This window comes from Cryptomeria japonica, chromosome 9, assembly GCF_030272615.1.
Source record: "Cryptomeria japonica chromosome 9, Sugi_1.0, whole genome shotgun sequence".
Lineage (NCBI taxonomy): Eukaryota > Viridiplantae > Streptophyta > Pinopsida > Cupressales > Cupressaceae > Cryptomeria > Cryptomeria japonica.
The window spans coordinates 604,526,223-604,538,996 of NC_081413.1; positions in this window are offsets into that span (position 1 = coordinate 604,526,223).

Consider the following 12,774-nt stretch of genomic DNA (forward strand, 5'->3'; position numbering starts at 1 on the left):
TGTTACAACAAGAGAATGAATAAGATAGTGGAAAGTACAAATGTGAAGGTGGATGAATGTCATGGAAACAAGATGAGAGCATGTGGATATGAATCTGGTGATCAAGATGTTATTTCAAAGCCTGTGCAGATTGGGATCTTAAAGTAGAATTCTTTGGTAGAGATAATTAATCCGGATATTGTTGTTGTCGGTGAAGAAATTCAAGAGCTAGACAATTAGAACAATAAGAAGATTATGAGGTATGTAAGATTAAATCATTCAGAAAATCAAATTATTGGTCATAAAAATAAAGGAGTGATGACTAGGAGAAGGATTGATGTAGAAGAGATATGTTTGATTTCAAAGATTGAACCTAAAGATATTGCAATAGCATGTAATGATGAGAATTAGATTAAAGCTATGGAAGAAGAGTTGAATAAAATTGAGAAGAATAACACATGGGAGCTTGTTTCGAGACATAAAGATAGGAATGTGATTGAAACTAAATGGGTGTTTCAGAATAAACTGAATGAAGTCGGTGAATTGGTTAGAAATAAAGAAAGACTAGCATGTAAGGGATGTTCATAGATGGAAGGAATTTATTATGAGGATATTTTTTCTTTGGTAACTAGAATTGAAGTTGTTATATTATTACTTGCATATATTGCTTAAAGGAATTTCAAGGTATATCAGATGGATGTTAAGTCATCCTTTTTGAATGGTGATTTGGAATAGGAAGTCTACATTGAGCAACCAGATGGATTTTCATTACCGAATGAAGGAGACATGGTATTCAAATTGAAGAAAGCATTCTACGGACCTAATAAAGCCCCTAGAGCTTGGTATGCTAGATTGGACGGTTATTTGATGAAGTTGGGATTCTATAAAGGTGCCACTGATAGTAATTTGTACTTTAAAGTTGATAATGACAACATTTTTATTGTTAAAGTTTTTGTTGATGACATTATTTTTGGAGGAGATGATGACTTGAGTATGAAGTTTACTGATGATATGCAAAAGGAATTTGAGATGTCTATGATAGGTGAAATGAAATTCTTCTTAAGGTTGCAACCTACACAAATTGACAAAGGCATTTTCATTTCTCAATCTAAGTATGCAAAGGAATTGTTGAAAATTTTTGGGTTAGCTAACTCTAAACCAGTTGGAACTCCTACGGTGTCTGGATACAAGTTGTCTAAGAATGATGAATCTCATAAAGTTAATCAAACATTGTATAGATCTATGATTGGTGGATTATTGTACTTGACTTAGAATAGGCCAGATATTATGCATGTTGTTTGTCTTTGTGCTAGATTTCAAGCTAATCCTAAGGAAAGTCATATTACTGATGTGAAGAGGATCTTCAAATACTTGAAGGGGAAAGTTGACTATGGCTTATGCTATCCGAAGAATGATGATCTCATGGTATGTGCTTATACTAATGCTGACTAGGTAGGTGTTGTTGGTGATCAGAAAAGTACTACTGGTGGAGATATCTTCTTGGAAAAGAAGTTGGTTTCATGGTCCAGTAAGAAACAAGATGCTATATCTCTATCTACTACTGAAGTTGAATACATTAGTACTACTAGCAACTATACTTAGGTAGTTTGGATGAAGCAAATGTTGAAGGGTATCAGATTTGAGTATGATGAGCCTATTGTTATATATTGTGATAATTCAAGTGCTATGAATATTTCCAAGAATCCAGTACTGCATTCTAAAACAAAGCATATATCAATTAAGTATCATTTTTTTAGGGACAAAATCACTGATGAAGAAGTCAAATTGGAGTATGTATCTACAAAGGATCATATTGTAGATATTTTCACTAAGCCTTTGCCTGCAGATACATTAGTCTATTTGAGAGACAATTTAGGGGTATTTGCCCCTCTTGATGAGAGTTAGATGCATTGAGATGCATCAATTAGATGGGTTGCAGAGTCTTATCTTCTTATCTAGATTGATGAGTTGGCACTGCTACTCAGTCGGATTAGCCAATGACTTAGATGTTCAGAATTCTGAGTTTATCCTAAGTATGTTGGTATTATGGATGTGTTGCATTGGTTTTGTCATTGATGTCAACACTTATCTTTCTTGAGATCTTTGATTATGTTCACTGACATGTTTACTGACTTATGCACAGTCACTGGTACTTGGTTCACCAGCAGGTTATATTGTTCACTGGCACTAAGGATGATCTGTTATCATCTAGAGATCACTTGGTTATGTCAAAGACATGGTTTGGACACTTGTTTTGGAGATTTGGTTATTGATCTAATCAATTTGGCATATTTGTTGTTACCAAAAAATTGGTCTAGGTTATGGACTGGCAAGCGTTATCTATTCCAGATCAGCACAACACGTTATGGAGATGATTTATTGATTGTTTACTATGTAAATGCATTGAGCTAACATGATGCATCACATATTGATTCATTTGTAATTGATTTAATTGTAATATTCTTAGTAAGCCGACCTACACATTTGGTCTTAGGTTTTGGTATATATGTAAGATCTCATTTGTGAGATTATGTGGTAGAAGAAGATAGGAGATGAGATAAGGTTGTGATATTTGGTATATGTGAATATAAGTAGAGCTACTCATGTAGACATCATTTGAAGATTCAAGGAAGGTTTGAAGAAGACAATCAAAGCTTAACCGGTACTAAATCCAACATTGAAGATGCTACTTTGAGCAGTACATTATCATTGCATTTAATCATCCAATTGTAATCAGTGTGACTCTGATTTTGTGATTGAGCAGTGAGCTCTAGGCAGTTCGCCTTTCAGCATTTGCAGACCCTGTTTGTACACACATACTATCTATAGTAGTATCATCTGATTGTGGGTAAGGTTTCCCACCATTGTTTTTCCCCTTACAAGGTTTCCACGTACAAATATTTGTGTTATATGTTGTGGATGTTATTTCTCTCTTTTTTTCATGTATTAAGTTTCACCGGTATTGTTATTAACTATTAAACTATCAACCGGCATTAAGTTTGGTTTACTAGTATTATGCATCAAGTTTGATTAAGTTATATTTGGGTTGAAATTAATAGACAACCGATTCACCCCCCCCCCCTCTCAGTTGCCTTTGGGTCCTAACAAAGGACGAGATATTTTCCTTCTTAGAGGGCATAAAGCATGATTTTCATTCTTTCTTTGGAATTTTTGTCAAAGGAGGAGAGAAGCATTCAAAAAATTGCCTTATCTTTGAAACTTTGTGATGCTCTACAAAAATGATTGTTAGGACATTGTCAAAACAAACACACAAGCAACAAACCAAGTGTTAGTGTTAGAAATCACAAATCAAATACTATCCTAAAAAAGCATGTCAAGAGAGACACAAAACATAAGATAGAAAGCCTAATTAATCTAAGAAATGAATTAAGACATCTCCAAATGCCCTCCACCATGTTTGTAGCTACTCCTCCCTTGTTCCTCTCCTCTCCAAGTTCCCAAATGAGTGTAGCTCTCAGTAGCTTTTTGCACTAGTCTGGATGTCTTATGAAGGTTCAAGATTGTAGAATGAAAGCTTATGAGAATGCAAATGTAAACAAGCTAAAACAAGATATTATCTAATTATCTAATGTTAATTCTAGCCCAAAAAGACAAATGTAGATGATTATGTTAAATGCTCTCTAAATTTCACTATAAATTAGATGCATACAAGAATTCAGGATCTGGATTATGAAGAAATGAGCTCTATTTATAGGTAAAATGGAGCAATGGATGGTTGAGATTGAGTAATCTCATCAAGGGTCATGATTGAGGGGTTTATGATCCAAGTGAGGGTTTTCAATCCAATCCCAGGATGACAAATGTCAATAAGAGATGGGTTGAGAGGAGAGGGAATAAACATTAAATGCTTGAAATGACTTGAGGGTTAACTTGGGAGGTAAGGTTAATGTTTAGTTGAAAGAATAAAGCCATTATCCAATAAATAATGTCTTTATCCAATGGATAAACTCTTGTGCAAGAGTTAGTGAGGATAACCATGGTCAAAGCAATAAATGCTTGAAGAGACTTATGGGTTAAATGAAGGTTGAATTAGAGGTAAAGTCTCTAACCATGTGGGTGAGTTGAGTTAACCATAAATGGTTATGTAAGAGCCATTAATGGTCAAGTAAGAGACATTAGTGGTTTGGAAGACTTTAGAAGTTAGCTTGTTGAACACATAAAGAATTAAATGCTTTTCAAAGACTTTGAAGGGTTTGAGAAGTGACTTCAAGTTTCTTAGGAATGTGACGATAATTAGGGGATGGATTAGGCTAATTAGGAATGATTAGAAAGTGGTTAGAAGAGTCTAGAAGGGGATTTAGGATTGCAAGTGGGTTTGGTGGGTGAGGGAATATAGGATTTTAATTCAAATAAAATTAATTTATTTCAATTGTGGTTGCAACTTGAATTTGTAGGAGAATGCAAGTGGGGGGGATAGTTTAGGGATTTAAAAAAATATTTATTTATTTATTTAAAAGAAGAAAGTGGTTAAATTAAATAAATATGATTTAATCATTTAATTGATTTAGAATTTGGTTTAATGAATTAATTTAAATAAATCGAATAATTTATTTAATTAATAGAAGGGGTTGAGGATGAATTAATTAAATGTTAATTTAATTAACTAATTACTGATGGTTTATTACTCAAATAAATAGTAAATATTCATTTAATTAAATGGACAGATTTATGTGACTACATTGTTGGTATTTTGATGATGATTAGTTGTGATTGTCATTGATGGACACACACTTATTTGATGTATGATTTATTCTTAACTAGTAGTTGTTCCAACCGGTATTGTATGCCATTAAATGTATAGTCCTTGTTTGTTGAAGGCTATCAGTGTTTTGCAAAAGATGCTGACCGCTCACAGCATGACCGAAGACCCCAAGCGGTATAAAGCTCTCAAGAAAAATGAAGACCCCAAGTGTGTTAGTTAATCTTTTGATTGGAACACTACACTCTAGTTTTCCAGTCTTCATTTGTCAACCGATAATCAATATATTGTATTAAACCAGTATAATTGTAATGTGTGATGAGTTATCATTCATCGACACTGTGGTGGTGTTTCTGTGTCGTGTTACCAAATGCATCTAGATGTATTGTACCTAGGAAATTGTAGTCTAATCTTATTGGACCGACATGAAATCAGGTTCCTATATGAGGACATCATGTCTAGGTTTTAAAAAAGTTGTGTATGAATGTTGGAAAGAAGATTAGGTCTGTGCGAGAAAAGGTCTCTCACAATAGAGATAGAGAGTGCAAAATATAAAAGACTGAAGTAATGCTGTAATGCATTAACAGAGAGCTGTCAAGGATCTAATCAAGCATTCTGTGCTACTGTCTAGATCATTCACTTGTTGATTACTAATATCTTTGACAAGTCTGAAACCCTTAACCGAGTAGGCCTAGCCAAGCGTATTGTAAATCCTCTATCAAGGTCGTTCATAGTTGTGGATCTGAAATCCTCTAATAGGGTAGTCTTTAGTAGGACTTATCTCCTAACAAAGATCTGGATTCCTAATAGGATCTATTCTGGTGAAGAACATTGCAAGGTCTTAACCGGTCTAACCTTAACCGATCTGGTTACTATTCTATAGATAGTTGACTTCTGAGTTTTACTCACCATGGTTTTTTCCATTTGGGTTTCCATGTCAAAACATCTTGTGTTATGGTGATTGTGCTTCTATGGGTGAATGCTTTATTTGCTATTTGTCTTGTTTATATTTTAATCGGCTTATTTTTTAATCTGCTACACCTATCTGCAGTTAAATTGCTTGAAATATTGTTTAAGTTTTTGGGTATACTAATTCACCCCCCCCTCTTAGTATTCATCAATTGGTATCAAAGCCTACCTTTCTATAAGTCTAACCGCTTGGAAGGAGATATGGGCAAATACAACATGAGGGAACTCACTCACCATCTTACTGAGTCTGAGAGAGCCTATGACGAACTCAAAATCAAATATAAAGCCTCTTTAACCAAGAGAAGAGAACTTGCTAGGCAATTGATGGAATTTACTGAAAACAACCCTTCTGATGAAGTAGACATGGAAGCCCTAGTCGAAGAAGTGGAAAAACTGAATGAATCCAAAACTAACCTAAGAATGGAGTTGGAAGGACTGGCTATCAGGATGATTCAGGAGCTAGAAAATAGAAGAAAATTTGAAGATTTGGTAAGGGACAAGGAGCATGAGATCTCTAAGTTGAAACAAGAAATTGATACCATTACCGCCTATCTACAGGAGGGTAAAAAAGAGAGAGAAGAAATACAAGCTGAACTGAATATAGCTATTTCTCGGAATGAAACCTTGATGAAGACCAATGTTGCTCTTTCCAAGGAACTTGCTAAGACAAAGGAGATACTTGCTAAATTCAACCGGAGTGCTACTAAGTTGAATTAAAAGTTGGAATCGGTGAAGTCATCAAAGGATACCACTGGACTTGGTTTCTCTAGATACAAGGAAGGTGAGACCTCTAGAACCAAGAGTGATGCACTAAAGAAGCAATCAACACCTAAGAACAACAATAGGAGTAAAGGTAAGCAAAAGTTTAAACCTATTTGCTTTAATTGTCGTAAAGAAGGACATACTGCCAATGTATGTAGGAGCAAGGCTTACAACAACTTTCCTTACTTTCAAAACAATGTGGCTAGATCTAGTAGATTTAATGGTCACTGTTATGCATGCAACAAGTTTGGGCATAGAGATTTTGAGTGCAGGTCAGTTATGAACAACTCTGGAAGTTATCCACTAAGATCTAAAGGAGTTGTCCCAGAACTTTCTATGAACCAGAACCCAAACTAGTACAGAACCTATGACCATCGATCAAATGGTTATGGAGTAGCAACCTATTTGATCTATCATGGTAGCAGTCACACTGCTACAATATGTAGAAGGAAGAATGGAAATGTGAACACCAGACCATGGAGATCACCTGGAATGATATGCTATCATTGCAACAAACTGGGACATACTGCCAGAGCATGCAAATTGAGAAAGAATCCATTGGGAGACATACCGATCAACCCAGAAGGGAAGATTGATCATGAAACTGTTTAGGCGGACATGGATAAAACTTGGAAAAAGAAATCTAAAGAGAAGCCACAAGATGTACCAGTTTCTGCACCCAGTGTGGAAATCCCTAAACTGGCAAATTGAGCTTCGAAAAGCTTAGGGGGAACATATCGTTAAAATGTTTTGAACCCCCAAAGTATATAGGTTAAGTATCTTTATTGGTATTTTTTACCTATCAAGCGACAAAATAAATGAAGCGGAAAAAGGTAAAATTAGGGTTTGAGCCCTAATGATGATGCATTTATTATAGTAGGTGGGAGCATGTTTAAAAGTGACCTTTGTCATCATTTTTACTTACTTATTTTTAGAGAAGAATTTTTCTAAGCTTGAGAAATGCAACTAGAGTGATTCATCTTGCATTTGAAAGAATCCAAAAAGGAATCTTGCACAAGATTTTGCAACCACTTCAAGCTATCAGTGTGGAAGTCAAAGTGGTAAACAAGCTTCCAAAGAAGTGTGTCTGTGCTCGACATTGGAAAACCCTAAGTTCGAAGTGTGAAGGTATTTCTTGTTGAAACATTCTTATCATTTGGAATCTTCCTGATATGGCTTCTGCATCTAAAATCCCTTCTAGTTCTACTGAACCTGAGGATGCACCTAAGTTTCTTAAAAAGAAGATGAAATATAATGCCCTATCTCAAATTCCCACCGAAGTCATTATCGAAGGTGATGTTTCAGGATATATTGATTTCAAACTAGAAGACCTAGGGTTCCTAGTGATTCATTCCTAGCCGAGTCTATTATGTGGAGATGATAAGAAGATAAAACCTGAGTACAACACAATAGAGAAGAAAAAATTACATAATGCAGTATACTTTCTCAAAGAATTTATAGAAGAACACATCAGGATTATCCTTAGTAGGGTTCATGGTGATAATATGTACTTTGAGCGAACCCATTCTGTGAAAGATCACCAAAACCAAAAGGACAGAGCTCATCGGTTCTATGAGTGACCAACGGGCAATGACTGTCAATACCATTAAAGATGATTTGGTGAAATATGCATGCATGGTAATCGGGTATAGAATATTCTATGCTAGTATAATGAATTCTATCCCAACAGCTATGGTGCATGTCATTTATAGGATGATCAAGGAGAATACAGAATGTGACTTGTGTACCTACATGCAGAAACAACTCATAGATAACCTAAAATCAATCAAATTGGACAAAACCCTGAGGTTTAAATTTGGTCAACTACTTGTTGGTTTATTTTTCTACTTTCAAGGATATTTTCTTTGCGTCAATGATGTTTAATGGTCAATTGACCTACCAGTTTCCAGACAAATAAAGGAAAGTTTGCAAGTAGTGGGAACTGCATATTCGGAGACTTTGAACAAATATTTTGATGAGTTCAAACTAAAGATGAACCATAGAATGAGAATATTTGGTGATCTAGTTAAGAAATATGAAGATGACATTTGTTTTACAATCAAAATAGATCATTGCATAATGGAAGCAGTCGAACCTAGAGAAGATGTAGTTGAGCCTATAGGGTATGAAGTGGTAAATGATATATTGATAGGGTATGCCTCTACCCTACTTGCTTCACCACTAGATCCTAAGAAGAAGAGGATCGGTACTTACTTAGGGAGGATCAAACCTATTGAGGTACCGAAGCAGAAAAAGAATAAAGCAGTACCATCAGCATTGGCACCGGTTACATTTACTGTTAGTCCTAAAGTGACCAAAAGGTCACCAGCTAAAAAGAAACTAGAGGCTATTGTGGCAAAGGTATTCGAAAGGAAGAGGAAAACCAAGAATAACTCACCAAATTTAGAAGGCACTAAATTTGAGGTAGAAATGAAAAAGACAGGGCAATAAAGCAAGAAGATGAAGTCAACTGGTAATGTACCAGCAACCTCTACTTTGGTAAATTTAGATATTTCCTCTTACAAACCTATGACACATTGTCAAAGGACCATAAAGAATATTAGAAGAAAAGTTCTTGATGATTTAAAAGAATATTTTGATGATTTCAACGATAGTGAAAAGGAGGATGTTGAACAAGAACTTATTAAATATTTATGTATTAATGATCGGTCACCTTCTGAAATTAAATTAGTTACTTCTAAAACTTTGTATGATTCTTTGGACAACAAATGGTGCATTTCCATTGAAAAAGAGCAAGACATTAGGGAGAAAGTTTTTGCTCAATATTTTTTGGATGCCTCTAACTCAAAATTGTTTGAAATTATTGATAAGTACAAAGGTATTTTATTCATGCAAAGAAGAAGATTTCAGCTACTCAAAGGCAAAACTTCTGAAGTGGAAAAAGACACCCATTTGCAAGTTAAAGCTGTTATCAAAATGCAACAAGTATCCAAAGCTAATCGGCAGGCTGATCAAGAGTCTGACCTATCCCCAACCAGACCGAATGAAGTCCTTGATAGTTTGGGTGAAAGAATAGAAAAACAAAATGACCCCATTGATGTTGATGCACTGGATATTGAGGATATCACTCTAGACAAGGAAAAAGCTAAAAAAGAGAGAATGGAGAAAGAAAAGGACGAGAAAGCGAAAATAGAGAAATGGGAAAAAGAGAAAGAGAAGAAAGAAAAGAAAGAGAAAGAGCAAGTGAAGAAAGCGAGATAATAAGAGAAGAGGAAGGAAGAAGGAAAGAGGAAGGAAGAAGAGGAAAAGAAGGAAGAAGAGAAGGAGAAGGAAGAAGAGAAGAAGAGGAAGGAAGAAGAGAAGAAGAAGGAGGAAGCAGAGAAGAAAAAGGAAGAGGAGAAAAAGAGGCAAGAAGAGAAGAATAAAGAAGAGGAGAAGAGGAGAGTGGAAGAGGAGAAAGTGAAGGCTGCCAAGGTAGCCCAAGACAAAGAAGAAGAGGAGGAGGAGAAAAGACAAGTGAAGATCAAGGCAAAGGAAGGAGGACAGACTCCTAAGGAAACCAGAGATCAAGCCAAGCAGGTTGATTCCACCGGTCCCACCAATCTGACTCTTGCCTGTCTAACTCAATCAATTGATGAGACTGAGCTACTATGGAGCATTCAACTAGCGTAGGAGATATTGGAAGAACTAACAAAAAAGAAAGAACAAGATGTCATTTATTTTGTTGTTGACACCCTTTCTAATCTAATCCCTAGTACTAATCTCCCTACTACCAATTCCTCGCTGGCCAAGCTCAAACTTCTTTGCATAGTAGTGGATGATCAGGTACAATGTTTGGAAGATGTTGCCCAGGCCACTACAAAGAAAAACCATGAAAAGGCACTCAAAGTTGCCTTAGTAAAGAAAATGGATGAAGATAGGACACGACTGCTTAAGAAAAAAGAGTATAGAAGTTCATCTATGGGTGAAGGTAACCTACTCTTGAGTAAAATCTACCAACCTCACCTATTTTGTGAAGATGCTCTAAAACAAAAGACTCAACTCCAATCAGAGTTACAGAAATATATCAGCAAGTTCAAATTGCCCTATGATTTGTTCACAATATATGGACAAACTATTCATACTCACTAGCATCAGATTACAAATCTTGACTTAGAGATCTGCAATCGGAATCGAGATCTACAGGAGCTCTAGTTGCTCCTATTGCCAAAATTGCAAGTTCTTCAGAAGTGCTTCCTGAACTTGGAGGCTATTACTGTGACATGTGAGAATATAACCATTGATGCAATGGAAGAATTAGCCTTCCAGATGAAGACCGAGAGTGAAATTACTACCTCACTTCTTGAGTCATGGTCCTCGGACATGAAGAATTTTATGCAAAAATTTAAATCTCTTTTTGAGAAGGTTTACTCCTTATTGTCATGAACATATACTCTATTTTCATATTATGCCAAAAAGGGGAATATTTTGCATTACTTTGTCATTGTTGGCAAAGGGGGAGTACATTAAAATTTTGGCGAGTATTAACATTTCATGCACATACTTGTAATTTTTGTAAAGGGACTAGTGTATATGCTTAGGGGGAGTAATTTTGAATATGGCATCTATTTTTGTTTTGTAAGCACTTAGATGTCAAAATTTTCCTAAGTGTTTCCATCAATGCCAAAGGGGGAGATTATTGGTATTTTGATGATGATTAGTTGTGATTGTCATTGATGGACACACACTTATTTGATGTATGAGTTATTCTGAACCGGTATTTGTTCCAACCAGTATTATATGTCATTAAATGTATAGTCTTTGTTTGTTGAAGACTATCAGTGTTTTGCAGAAGATGCTTACTGGTCACAACATGACCGAAGACCCCAAGTGGTATAAAGATCTCAAGTGGAATGAAGACCCTGAGTGGTAGTTAATCTTTTGATCGGAACACTACACTCTAATTTTCTAGTCTTCATTTGTCAGTCGGTAATCGATATATTGTATTAAACTGGTATAATTGTAATGTGTGATGAGTTATCATCCACCGACACTTTGGTGGTATTTCTGTATCATGTTACCAAATGTGTCTAGATGCACTGTACCTAGGAAATTGTAGTCTAATCTTATTGGATTGAGATGAAATCAAGTTCCTATATGAGGACATCATGTCTAGGGTTTTAAACAAGTTGTTGTGTGCGAATGTTGGAAAGAAGATTAGGCTTGTGCGAGAAAAGGTCTCTCACAACAAAGAGAGTGCAAAATATAGAAGACTGAAGTAATGCTAGAATGCATTAACAGGGAGTTGTCAAGGATCTAATCAAGCATTTTGTGTTACTGTCTAGATCATTCACTTGTTCATGACTAATATCTTTGATAAGTCTGAAACACTTAACCGGGTAGGCCCAGCCAAGCCTATTGTAAATCCTCTAACAAGATGGTTCACAGTTGTGGATCTGAAATCCTCTAACAGGGTATTCTTTAGTAGGACTTATCTTGCAACAAAGATCTATATTCCTAACAGGATCTATTCTGGTGAAGAACATTGTAAGGCCTTAACCGGTCTAACCTTAACCGGTCTGGTTACTATTCTGCAGATAGTTGACTTGTGAGTTTTACTCACCATGGTTTTTTCCCATTTGGGTTTCCACGTCAAAACATCTTGTGTTATGGTGACTATGCTTCTATGGGTGATTGCTTTATTTTCTATTTGTCTTGTTTATGTTTTAACCGGTTTATTATTTAATCTGCTACATTGGTCTGCAGTTAAACTACTTAAAATATTATTTAAGTTTTTGGGTATACTAATTCACCACCCCTCTTAGTATTCATCATACATTTTGCCCCTCTTTGAGACGGTGCAGTTTATCATGTCATTTCAAAGAAAGAAAAATAGGTGTGAATAAATATGCCCCATAGATGTTAATTTAGTGGATGGTATGCCCCTTCAAGAGATGGGCCAATTTTTTTTTTGAAAAATCAGACAATCTCTCAAAAAAGAATGAGAAGTGGAGGGGAGGTAGAAGAGAAGAATTTAGCAATAATGATGAAAGAAATGGGAGAAGATGGAGGTAAAACAGAGAAAGGGGAAACCAGTGAGTACCCTTAGGTCATGCTGGAGATACGGTACAAATGCGGTGTTTGTGCTTTTGATTGATTCTATACAATTGATCAAAATTGGTTGGACAATCTGGTGCAATTAGTTAGATTGCCCCAATCGAGTCAAACCATGACAGTTGATGTTAGTTGTTCGCTTGGACAGGATAAAGTCTAAGTAAGTGAATCAAAGTGACCTGTTGTGACTTAGATAATTGATGTAAATGTCCGATGAAGCCAAGGTATCTGATGCAAAATACTCATTGAGACTTAGACAATTGATGTAATTGCCCGTTATAATTATGTTG